At 39.7% G+C, this 10,791-nt stretch overlaps 14 non-coding genes across 14 annotated transcripts; all 14 read left to right on the top strand.

Annotated features, from left to right (window-relative positions):
- Nucleotides 1-1,394: 1,394 nt before the first annotated feature.
- trnaa-ugc lies at nt 1,395-1,466 on the top strand. Its single transcript has one exon. It is a non-coding gene; the product is annotated as a tRNA-Ala (tRNA).
- A 437-nt stretch (nt 1,467-1,903) lies between these two features.
- Nucleotides 1,904-1,975, top strand: trnaa-ugc. The gene has a single exon. It is a non-coding gene; the product is annotated as a tRNA-Ala (tRNA).
- A 443-nt stretch (nt 1,976-2,418) lies between these two features.
- Nucleotides 2,419-2,490, top strand: trnaa-cgc. The gene has a single exon. It is a non-coding gene; the product is annotated as a tRNA-Ala (tRNA).
- A 451-nt stretch (nt 2,491-2,941) lies between these two features.
- On the top strand, nt 2,942-3,014 carry trnaa-ugc. Its single transcript has one exon. It is a non-coding gene; the product is annotated as a tRNA-Ala (tRNA).
- Nucleotides 3,015-3,765: 751 nt separating this feature from the next.
- Nucleotides 3,766-3,837, top strand: trnaa-ugc. Its single transcript has one exon. It is a non-coding gene; the product is annotated as a tRNA-Ala (tRNA).
- A 452-nt stretch (nt 3,838-4,289) lies between these two features.
- Nucleotides 4,290-4,361, top strand: trnaa-ugc. The gene has a single exon. It is a non-coding gene; the product is annotated as a tRNA-Ala (tRNA).
- Nucleotides 4,362-4,796: 435 nt separating this feature from the next.
- On the top strand, nt 4,797-4,869 carry trnaa-ugc. Its single transcript has one exon. It is a non-coding gene; the product is annotated as a tRNA-Ala (tRNA).
- A 470-nt stretch (nt 4,870-5,339) lies between these two features.
- On the top strand, nt 5,340-5,417 carry trnar-ucu. The gene has a single exon. It is a non-coding gene; the product is annotated as a tRNA-Arg (tRNA).
- A 540-nt stretch (nt 5,418-5,957) lies between these two features.
- trnaa-ugc lies at nt 5,958-6,030 on the top strand. Its single transcript has one exon. It is a non-coding gene; the product is annotated as a tRNA-Ala (tRNA).
- A 1,037-nt stretch (nt 6,031-7,067) lies between these two features.
- Nucleotides 7,068-7,140, top strand: trnaa-ugc. Its single transcript has one exon. It is a non-coding gene; the product is annotated as a tRNA-Ala (tRNA).
- Nucleotides 7,141-7,368: 228 nt separating this feature from the next.
- Nucleotides 7,369-7,441, top strand: trnaa-ugc. Its single transcript has one exon. It is a non-coding gene; the product is annotated as a tRNA-Ala (tRNA).
- Nucleotides 7,442-7,576: 135 nt separating this feature from the next.
- Nucleotides 7,577-7,648, top strand: trnaa-ugc. The gene has a single exon. It is a non-coding gene; the product is annotated as a tRNA-Ala (tRNA).
- Nucleotides 7,649-7,887: 239 nt separating this feature from the next.
- Nucleotides 7,888-7,959, top strand: trnaa-ugc. The gene has a single exon. It is a non-coding gene; the product is annotated as a tRNA-Ala (tRNA).
- A 2,407-nt stretch (nt 7,960-10,366) lies between these two features.
- Nucleotides 10,367-10,438, top strand: trnaa-cgc. The gene has a single exon. It is a non-coding gene; the product is annotated as a tRNA-Ala (tRNA).
- Nucleotides 10,439-10,791: the final 353 nt, after the last annotated feature.

Here is a 10,791-nt window from a genome sequence, read left to right as displayed (position 1 = left end):
TGGGGATGTAGCTCAGTGGTAGAGCGCATGCGTTGCATGTATGAGGTCCTGGGTTCAATCCCAAGCATCTCCAAGCACTGTTTGAATCTATCGTTTAAATGTTTAAGCAAACGATTTTTACCTTCGTGTCCTTTAGACATCATTGCAAAAGGATTTGTGTTTGTAAACCTAGCAAAAAAACACAGTGGATTTTACTTCATGTCCTTTAGAACGCGCGTAATGTTTTCAAATCAAAAGGATTGTGTCCGGTTGTGGAATTGAGGAGGTGTTTATGGAGAAAAGAGAGGACCCTACAGAAAACAAAAATCACAGTGGACCTAAGTGGGGTTGTAGTTCAGTGGTAGAGCGCATGCTTTGAATATATGAGGTCCTGGGCTCAATCCCCAGCATCTCCAAGCACTGCTTAATGTTTAATTAGATTTGGCAAATATTTAAGCAAAATAATTTTACTTCTGTCCTGTAGACATCACTCAAAGGATTTAGTGTGTTTGTAAAACCTACAGAAACAAAAATCAGTGCACCGTAAATGGGGATTAGCCAGTGTAGAGCGCATGCTTGCATGTATGAGGTCCTGGGTTCAAAACCCACAGCGCCCAAGCACTGCTTAAATTTTTATTAGATTCCATGCAAATATAGCAAAAGATTTCACTCGGTCCGTTTAGAATCATTCCAAAAGGATTGAATGTTGTGAACCTACACAGAAACAAACACAGTGCACCTAACTGGAGAATGTTAGCTCAGTGGTTAGAAGCCCCTCGCTTCGCATGATACTGAGGTCCTCTGTGTCAATCCCCCATTGCCCAAGCACTGCTTAATGTTTCGTGTGAATCCGGTTATTAAAGCAAAAGAATTTTACTTCTGTCCTATGGAGTTCCGTCCAACTGGATTTAGTGTGTCGGTCAGCATCTCCAAGCCCTTCCTTAATGTGTTAATTTAGTTTCATACAAATTTAAGCAAAATAATTTTTACTTCTGTCCCTGTTAAACAAAAAGAGTTTCCGCGAGAACTGGGATTTTTGTGTGTTTTGTAAACCTACAGAAACAAAAAATCAGGTGCACCTAAATGGGGATGTGTAGATCAGTGGTAGAGCGCATGCTTGCATGTATGAGTTTTTTCCTGGGTTCAGTCCCCAGCATCTCCAAGCACTGTTTAATGTTTAATTAGATTCATGCAAATATAAGCAAAAGAATTTTACTTCTGTCTCATGGAGTTCCGTCATCTGGATTTAATGTGTCAGCATCTCCAAGCACTTCTTAATGTTTAATTAGTTTCATGCAAATGTAAGCAAAATAATGTTACTTCACCACTGTCAAAAGAATTTTACTGTAGAGTTTCCGGCAACTGGATTTAGTGTGTTTGTCAACCTACAGAAACACAAACTAGTGAACTGAAATGGGGATGTAGCTCAGTGGTAGAGCGCATGCTTTGCATGTATGCGGTCCTGGGTTCAATCCCCAGCATCTCCAAGCACTGTTTAATTAGATTCATGCAAATATAAGCAAAATTAATTTTACTTCTGTCCTTTAGACATCATTCAAAAGGATTGAATGTGTTTGTAAACCTACAGAAACAAAAACACAGTGGACCTAAATGGGGATGTAGTTCAGTAGTAGAGCGCCATGCTTTGAATATATGAGGTCCTGGGCTCAATCCCCAGCATTGCGAAACGCTGCTTAATGTGTAGTTTGATGTGAATTAGGCAAAAGAATTTTACTTCTGTCCTGTAAAAGTTCCTGCAACTGGATTTAGTGTTGTCAGCATCTCCAAGCACTTCTTAATGTTTAATTAGTTTCATTACAAATTTAGGCAAAATAATTTTACTTCTGTCCTTTAGAGTTTCCGCAACTGGATTTAGTGTGTTTGTAAACCTACAGAAACACAAAGTCAGTGGCACTCTAAATGGGGGGATGTAGCTCAGTGGTAAAGCGCATATTTTGCATGTATGAGGTCCTGGGTTCAATCCCCAGCATCTCCAAGCACTGCTTTAATGTTTAATTAGATTCATGCAAATTTAAGCAAAAGAATTTTACTTCTGTCCTGTAGACATCACTCAAAAGGATTGAGTGTGTTTTGTAAACCTACAGAAACAAAACACAGTGCACCTAAATGGGGATGTAGCTCAGTGGTAGATCGCATGCTTTGCCATGTATGAGGTCCTGGGTTCAATCCCCAGCATCTCCAAGCACTGCTTAATGTTTCAATGAAATCTGGCAAATTTGAGCAAAAGAATTTTACTTCTGTCCTATGGAGTTCCGTCCAACTGGATTTAGTTGTGTCAGCATCTCCAAGCACTTCTTAATGTTTAATTAGTTACATGCAAATGTAAGCAAAATAATTTTACTTCTGTCCTGTAGAGTTTCCGCAACTGGATTTAGTGTGTTTGTAAACCAACAGAAACAAAAATCAATGCACCTAAACGGGGATGTAGCTCAGTGGTAGAGCGCATGCTTCGCATGTATGAAGTCCTGGGTTCAATCCCCAGCATCTCCAAGCACTGCTTAATGTTTCGTGCTCTAGATGGAATGGCAAATTATAAGCAAAAGAATTTACTTCTGTCCTGTAGACATCATTCAAAAGGATTGAGTGTTTGTAAACCTTACAGAAGCACTTCTTAATCTGTTTCAATTCCCTGGGATGTAGTGCTCAGTGTAGAGCGCATGGAGAGGTTGCAAATGAGGGATCCTGGGGTTCAGTCCAGCATCTCATCCGCACTGCTAAAATGTTCGTGGGGATCCTAGCAATGGGCGAAAGCAGTGCTTATTCTGTCCTAATGGAGTTCCGTCATGGATTTAGTTGTGTCCAGCATCTCCAAGCACTTCTTAATGTTTAATTAGTTTCATACAAATTTAAGCAAATAAAAGCAGCTGTCCTGTAGAGTTTCCGCAACTGGATTGAGTGTTGTTTTGTAAACCTACAGAAACAAAAATCAGCGCACCTAAATGGGGATGTAGCTCAGTGGTAGAGCGCATGCTTTGCATGTATGAGGTCCTGGGTTCAATCCCCAGCAATCTCCAAAGCACTGCTTAATGTTTCGTGTGAATCTGGCAAATTTGAGCAAAAGAAATTTTACTTCTGTCCTATGGAGTTCCGTCATCTGGAATTTAATGTGTCAGCATCTCCAAGCACTTCTTAAACAAAAATTAGTTGTCATACAGAAAATTTAAGCAAAATAATTTTACTTCTGTCCTGTAGCGGTTTCAACTCGGCAACTGGATTTAGTGTGTTTGTAAACCTACAGAAACAAAACACAAGCAGTGCACTGAAATGGGGATGTAGCTCAGTGGTAAGCGCATGCTTTGCATGTATGAGGTCCTGGGTTCAATCCCCAGCATCTCCAAACACTGTTTAATGTTTAATTGGATTCATGCTAATTTAAGCAAAAGAATTTTACTTCTGTCCTGTAGCATCATTTAAAAGGATTGAGTGTGTTGTTTAAAAAATGTTGACAAAACAGTCAGTGCACCTAAATGGGGATGTAGCTCAGTGGTAGAGCGCATGCTTTCGGCATGTAGAGGTCCTTGTGTTCAATCCCCAGCATCTCCAAGCACTGCAACTACCCCAATTGAGCAAAAGAATTTTATTCTGTCCTATGGAGTTCCGTCATCTGGATTTCAATGTGTCAGCATCTCCAAGCACTTCTTAATGTTTAATTAGTTTCATGCAAATGTAAGCAAAAGAATTTTACTTCTGTCCTGTAGAGTTTCCTGCAACTGGATTTAGTGTGTTTGTCAAACCTACAGAAAACACAAAATAGTGCACTGAAATGGGGATGTAGCTCAGTGGTAGAGCGCATGCTTTGCATGTATGAGGTCCTGGGTTCAATCCCCAGCATCTCCAAAGCACTGTTTAATGTTTAATTAGATTAATGCGAATTTAAGCAAAAGAATTTTACTTCTGTCCTTTAGACATCATTCAAAAGGATTGAGTGTGTCTGTAAACCTACAAGAAAACAAAACACAGTGCACCTAAATGGGGATGTAAACCTCAGTGGTAGAAACGCATGCTTTGCATAGTATGAGGTCCTGGGTTCAATCCCCAGCATTTCCAAGCACTGCTTAATGTTTCATGTGAATGGCAAATTTAGGCAAAAACGAATTTTACTTCTGTCCTATGGAGTTCCTGTCAAAACTGGATTTAGATGTGTCAGCATCTCCAAGCACTTCTTAATGTTTAATTAGATTTCATACAAATTTTAAGCAAAATAATTTTACTTCTGTCCTGTAGAGTTTCACGCAACTGGATTTAGTGTGTTTGTAAACCTACAGAAACAAAAATCAGTGCACTGAAAAGGGGATGTAGCTCAGTGGTAGAGCGCATGCTTTGCATGTATGAGGTCCTGGGTTCAATCCCCAGCATCTCCAAGCACTGTTTAAGTAGATTCATGCTAATTTAAGCAAAAGAATTTTACTTCTGTCCTGTAGACATCATTTAAAAGGATTGGAATGTGTGTTGTGTAAACCTACAGAAACAAAACAACAGCACGCCTAAATGGGGATGTAGCTTCAGTGAGAGCGCATGCTTCGCATGTATGAAGTCCTGGGTTCAATCCCCAGCATCTCCAAGCACTGCTTAATGTTTCGTGTGAATCTGGCAAATTTAAGCAAAATAATTTTACTTCTGTCCTATCGAGTTCCCTCAACTGGATTTAGTGTGTCAGCATCTCCAAGCACTGCTTGGTGTATAATTATTTTCAAGCACATTAAAGCAAAAGAATTTCACTTCTGTCCTGTAAAGTTCCCGCAACTGGATTTAGTGTGTTTGTAAACCTACAGAAACAAAAATCAGTGCACTGAAATGGGGATTGTAGCTCAGTGGTAGAGCGCATGCTTTGCATGTATGAGGTCCTGGGTTCAATCCCCAGCATCTCCAAGCACTGTTTAATGTTTAATTAGATTCATGCAAAATATAAGCAAAAGAATTTTACTTCTGTCCTTTAGACATCATTCAAAAGGATTGAGTTGTGTTTGTAAACCTACAGAAACAAAACACAGGGTGACCTAAATGGGGAATGTAGCTTCAGTGGTAGAGCGCATGCTTTGACATATATGAGTTCCTGGGCGCTCAATCCCCAGCATGCGAAGCACTGCTTAATGTTTGTATGTAGAATCTGGCAAATTTGGTAGCGCAAAAGAGTTTTACTTCTGTCCTAGGGAATAGCGTACTGAGTTTCCGTCAAAATGGATTTAATGTGTCAGCATCTCCAAGCACTTCTTAATGTTTAATTAGTTTCATACAAATTTAAGCAAAAGAATTGTTACTTCTGTCCTGTAGAGTTTCCGCAACTGGATTTAGTTTGTTTGTCAACCTACAGAAACACAAAAGAGTGCACCACTATCGATGGGGATGTAGCTCAGTGTATAGAGCGCATGCTTTCTATGTATGAGGTCCTGGGTCAAATTCAATCCCCAGCATCTCCAAGCATTTCTTATAATGTTAATTAGTTCATGCAAATTTAAGCAAAAATAATTTTACTTCTGTCCTGTAGAGTTCACTCGATAAATGTCATTGAGTGTGTTTGTAAACCTACAGAACACTTAAAAATCAGTGCACCTAAATGGGGATTAGCTCAGTGGTTTTAGCGCATGCTTTGCATGTAGAGGTCCTGGGGTTCAATCCCCCAGTTTCCAAGCAAATGTGGTTTCGGTAGCCAAGCACTGCTAATGTTTTTACTTCTGTCGTCCTGTAGCAATTTTGAAGCAACTGAATTTTGTTTGTGTCCAGAAACACAAAGAGTCATCTGGATTTAGGATGTAGTCAGCATCTCCAATTGCGCATGCTTTTGCATGTATGAGGTAATTAGGGTTGCAAAATCTTACCTGTTGTGCAGCATCAAGCACTGAATCATTTTACTTAAGTCTTATTCTGTCCTGTAGAGTTCTGTCCTGCAACTCCGCGGTCAACTGGATTGTGATGTGTGTTTGTAAACCTACAGAACACAAAAATCAGTGCACCGAAATGGGGATGTAGCTCAGTGGTAGAGCGCATGCTTTGCATGTATGAGGTCCTGGGGTTCAATCCCCAGCATCTCCAAGCACTGCTTAATGTTTAATTAGATTTCATGCTAATTTAAGCAAAAGAATTTTCCTTCTGTCCTGTAGACAATTCATTCAAAGGATTGAGTGTGTTTGTAAACCTACAGAAACAAAAAAAAGCCTGCACCTAAATGGGGATTTAGCTCAGTGGTAGAGCGCATGCTTTGCATGTATGAGGTCCTGGTTTCAATCCCCAAGCGAAACTCCAAGCACTGCTTAATGTTTAACGGCTGAAATCTGGCAAAGTTAAGCAAAAGAATTTTTACTTCTGTCCTATGAGTTCCGTCAACTGGATTTTAGTGTGTCCAGCATCGCTCCACAGCACTTCGCACTTAATGTTTAATTAGTTCATGCATGACAAAGTTAAGCAAAATAATTTTACTTCTGTCCTTGTAGAGTTTCATTTACAAAGGATTTAGTGTGTTTGTAAACCTACAGAAACAAAACACAGTGCACTTAAATGGGGATGTGCTCAGTGTAGAGCGCATGCTTTGCATGTATGAGGTCCTGGGTTCAATCCCCAGGCATCTCCAAGCACTGTTTAATGTTTAATGTTTTGAACTGATGCAAATTTAAGCAAAAGAATTTTACTTCTGTCCTGTAAAGTTCCCTGCAACTGGATTTAGTGTGTTTATAAACCTACAGAAGACACAAAATCAGTGCCCACCTAAATGGGGATGTATCAGTGGTAGAGCGCATGCTTTGCATGTACGAGGTCCTGGGTTCAATCCCCAGCATCTCCAAGCACTGCTTAATGTTTGATGTGAACCATGGCAAATTTAAGCAAAAAGAATTTTACTTCTGCCTCTAAAGGAGTGAGTGTGTTAAAAATGGGGTATGTCAGTGGTAAGTGCATGCTTTGTTTAATTGTGTCCAGGGACTCGTTGTATCCCAAGCACTTCCACTGTTTAATTCCAGCAGTTCATGCACAATTTAAGCAAAATTAATTTTACTTTACTGGTCCTGTAGACAGTTCATTTAAACTGGATTTAGTGTTTTGTAAACCTACAGAAACAAAACACAGTGCACCTAAATGGGGATGTAGCTCAGTGGTAGAGCGCATGCCTTTGCATGTATGAGGTCCTGGGTTCAATCCCCAGCATCTCCAAGCACTTCTTAATGTTTCATGTGAATCTGACAAATTTGAGCAAAAGAATTTTTCTTCTGGAGTTCAGTCATCTGGATTTAATGTGTCAGCATCTCCAAGCACTTCTTAATGTTTAATTAGTTTCATGCAAATGTAAGCAAAATAATGTTACTTCTGTCCTGTAGAGTTTCCGCAACTGGATTTAGTGTGTTTGTAAACCTACAGAAACAAAAATCAGTGCACTGAAATGGGGATGTAGCTCAGTGGTAGAGCACATGCTTTGCATGTATGAGGTCCTGGGTTCAATCCCCCAGCATCTCCAAGCACTGTTTAATGTTTAAATAGATTCATGCTAATTTAAGCAAAAGTAATTTTTACTTCTGTCCTGTAGACGTCATTTAAAAGTATTGAATGTGTTTGTAAAACCTACAGAAACAAAACACAGTGCAGCCTAAATGGGGATGTAGCTCAGTGGTAGAGCGCATGCTTTGCATGTATGAGGTCCTGGGTTCAATCCCCAGCATCTCCAAGCACTGCTTAATGTTTCGTTGTGAATCTGGCAAATTTGAGCAAAAGAATTTTAACTTCTGTCCTATGGAGTTCCGTCAAACGGATTTAGTGTGTCCGCATCTCCAAGCACTTCTTAATGTTTAATTAGTTTCATACAAATTTAAGCAAAATAAATTTTACTTCTGTCCTGTAGACTTTCCGCAACTGGATTTAGTGTGTTTGTAAACCTACAGAAACAAAAAATCAGTGCACTGAAATGGGGATGTAGCTCAGTGGTAGAGCGCATGCTTTGCATGTATGAGGTCCTGGGTTCAATCCCCAGCATCTCCAAAGCACTGTTTAATGTTTAATTAGATTAATGCGAATTTAAGCAAAAGAATTTTACTTCTGTCCTTTAGACATCATTCAAAAGGATTGAGTGTGTTTGTAAACCTACAGAAACAAAACACAGTGGACCTAAATGGTGATGTAGTTCAGCGCATGCTTCGCAGTAGTAGTTTCAGCGCATGCTTTGAATATATGAGCAAAAAGGTCCCTGGGCTCAATCCCCAGCATTGCGAAAAACGCTGCTTAATGTTTGATTGTGAATTAGGCAAAAGAATTTTACTTTCTGTCCTGTAGAGTTTCCGCAACTGGATTTAGTGTGTTTGTAAAACCTACAGGTAGAACACATGCCTTGCATGTGTGAGGTCCATGTAGCTCAGCGGTAGAGCGCATGCCTTGCATGTGTGAGGTCCTGGGTTTAATTCCCAGCATCACTGCTTAATGTTTAATTAGATTCATGCAAATTTAAGCAAAAGAATTTTACTTCTGTCCTGTAGACATCACTCAAAAGGATTGAGTGTGTTTGTAAACCTACAGAAACAAAAATCAGCACACAGTGGCACCTAAATGGGAGATGTAGCTCAGTGGTTAGAGCGCATGCTTTGCTGTGTATGAGGTCCTGGGTTCAATCCCCAGCATCTCCAAGCACTGCTTAATGTTTCGTGTGAATCTGGCAAATTAAAGCAAAAGAATTTTACTTCTTGTCCTATGTGAGTTCCGTCAACTGATTAGTGTGTCAGCATCTCCAAGCACTTCTTAATGTGTTATATTAGTACTTATACGTAAATTTAAGTGCAAAATAATTTATTACTTCTGTCCTGTCGAGTTGTGTACGCAAACGGGGATTTAGTTGGTGTTGTTGTAAACCTACAGAAATGTCAAAAATTCAGTGCACGAATGATGGGGATGTTAGCTCGCGAGTGGTAGTAGGCGAAATGCTTTTGCATGTATGGAGTTCCCTGGGTTTCAATCCCCCAGGTCATCTCCAAGCACTTGTTTGTAATGTTTTAATTAGATTCATGAATAATAAGGTACGTGGAAAAGAATTTTTACTCGTTTGTCCTTTAGCCATGTCATTCAAAAAGATGTGCGTGTGTTTTGGTAAACCTACATAGAACAATACACCGTGGTTACCTAAATGGTGGAGGTGACTCAGTGGTAGAGCGTCATGCTTTGAATCTATGTATAGGTCCTGGGCTCATCCCCTACAGTTGGAACCGCGCTGCTTAATGTTTGATTGTGAATAGGCAGCAAAAGAATTTACTTTTGTCGTAAGTCCTGCAATGGATTAGTGTTTCAGCGGCTCTCCAGCACTTCTATGGTTTAATTAGTTTCATGTAAATTTAAGCAAAATGATTTTTACTTCTGTCCTTCTGCGTAGTTTTCCGCAACTGGATTTAGTGTGTTTGTAAACCTACAGAAACAAAAATCAGTGCAACAGCTCTTGGGAAGTGTGCTTAAAAGCATGGCGGAAAGAGGATTTAAGTCATTCAGTGGTACAGCTGAACCACAGTGGACCTAAGTGTGGCAGTGGTAGAGCGCATGCTTCGGCATGTATGAGGTCCTGGGTTCAATCCCAGCATCTCCAAGCACTGCTTAATGTTTAATTAGATTCATGGCTAATTTAAGCAAAAGAATTTTACTTCTGTCCTGTAGACGTTTCACTTCAAAAGTATTTAGTGTGTTTGTAAACCTACAGAAACAAAAAAACAGTGCACCTAAAACGGGGATGTAGCTCATGTGGTATAGAGCGCATGCTTTGCATGTATGAGGTCCTGGGATTCAATCCCCAGCATCTCCAAGACTGTTTAATGTTTAATTGGATTCATGCTAATTTAAGCAAAAGAATTTTACTTCTGTCCTGTAGGACATCATTCAGTGGTAGGATTTGCATGCTTTGCATGTATGAGGTCCTGGGGATCAAATCAGCATCTCCAAGCACTGTTTTAATGTTTAATTAGATTCATGCAAATATAAGCAAAAGAATTTTACTTCTGTCCTGTAGACATCATTTAAAAGGATGATTGAATGTGTTTGTAAAAAACCTACAGAAACAATAACACAGTGCACCTAAATGGGGATGTAGCTCAGTGGTAGAGCGCATGCAGTGACTTTGACTTCATGTATAGAGTTCAAGCACTGTGTGATGTTCTGGGTTCAATCCCCAGCATCTCCAAAAGCTGCTTAATGTTTCGTTGTGAATCTGGCAAATTTAAGCAAAAGAATTTTACTTCTGTCCTATGGAGTTCCGGCATCTGGATTTAATGTTTCAGCATCTCCAAGCACTTCTTAATGTTTAATTAGTTTCATACAAATTTAAGCAAAAATAATTTTACTTCTGTCCTGTAGAGTTTCCGCAACTGGATTTAGTGTGTTTGTAAACCTACAGAAACAAAAATCAGCACACCTAAATGGGGATGTAGCTCAGTGGTAGAGCGCATGCTTCGCATGTATGAGGTCCTGGGTTCAATCCCCAGCATCTCCAAGCACTGCTTAATGTTTCGTGTGAAACTGGCAAATTTAAGCAAAAGAATTTTACTTCTGTCCTATGGAGTTCCGTCATCTGGATTTTAATGTGTCAGCATCTCCAAGCACTTTCTTAATGTTTAATTACGTTTTCATGCAAATGTAAGCAAAATAATGTTACTTCTGTCCTGTAGAGTTTCCGCAACTGGATTTAGTTTGTTTGTCAACCTACAGAAACACAAACTAGTGAACTGAAATGGGGATGTAGCTCAGTGGTTAGAGCGCATGCTTTTGCATGTATGAGGTCCTGGGTTCAATCCCCAGCATATCCAAGCACTGTTTAATGTTTAATTAGATTCATGCAAATATAAG

This window comes from Cyprinus carpio, unplaced genomic scaffold, assembly GCF_018340385.1.
Source record: "Cyprinus carpio isolate SPL01 unplaced genomic scaffold, ASM1834038v1 S000000883, whole genome shotgun sequence".
Lineage (NCBI taxonomy): Eukaryota > Metazoa > Chordata > Actinopteri > Cypriniformes > Cyprinidae > Cyprinus > Cyprinus carpio.
The sequence above is the reverse complement of the archived record's forward strand: the minus strand, read 5'-3'. Positions and strand labels throughout refer to the sequence as shown.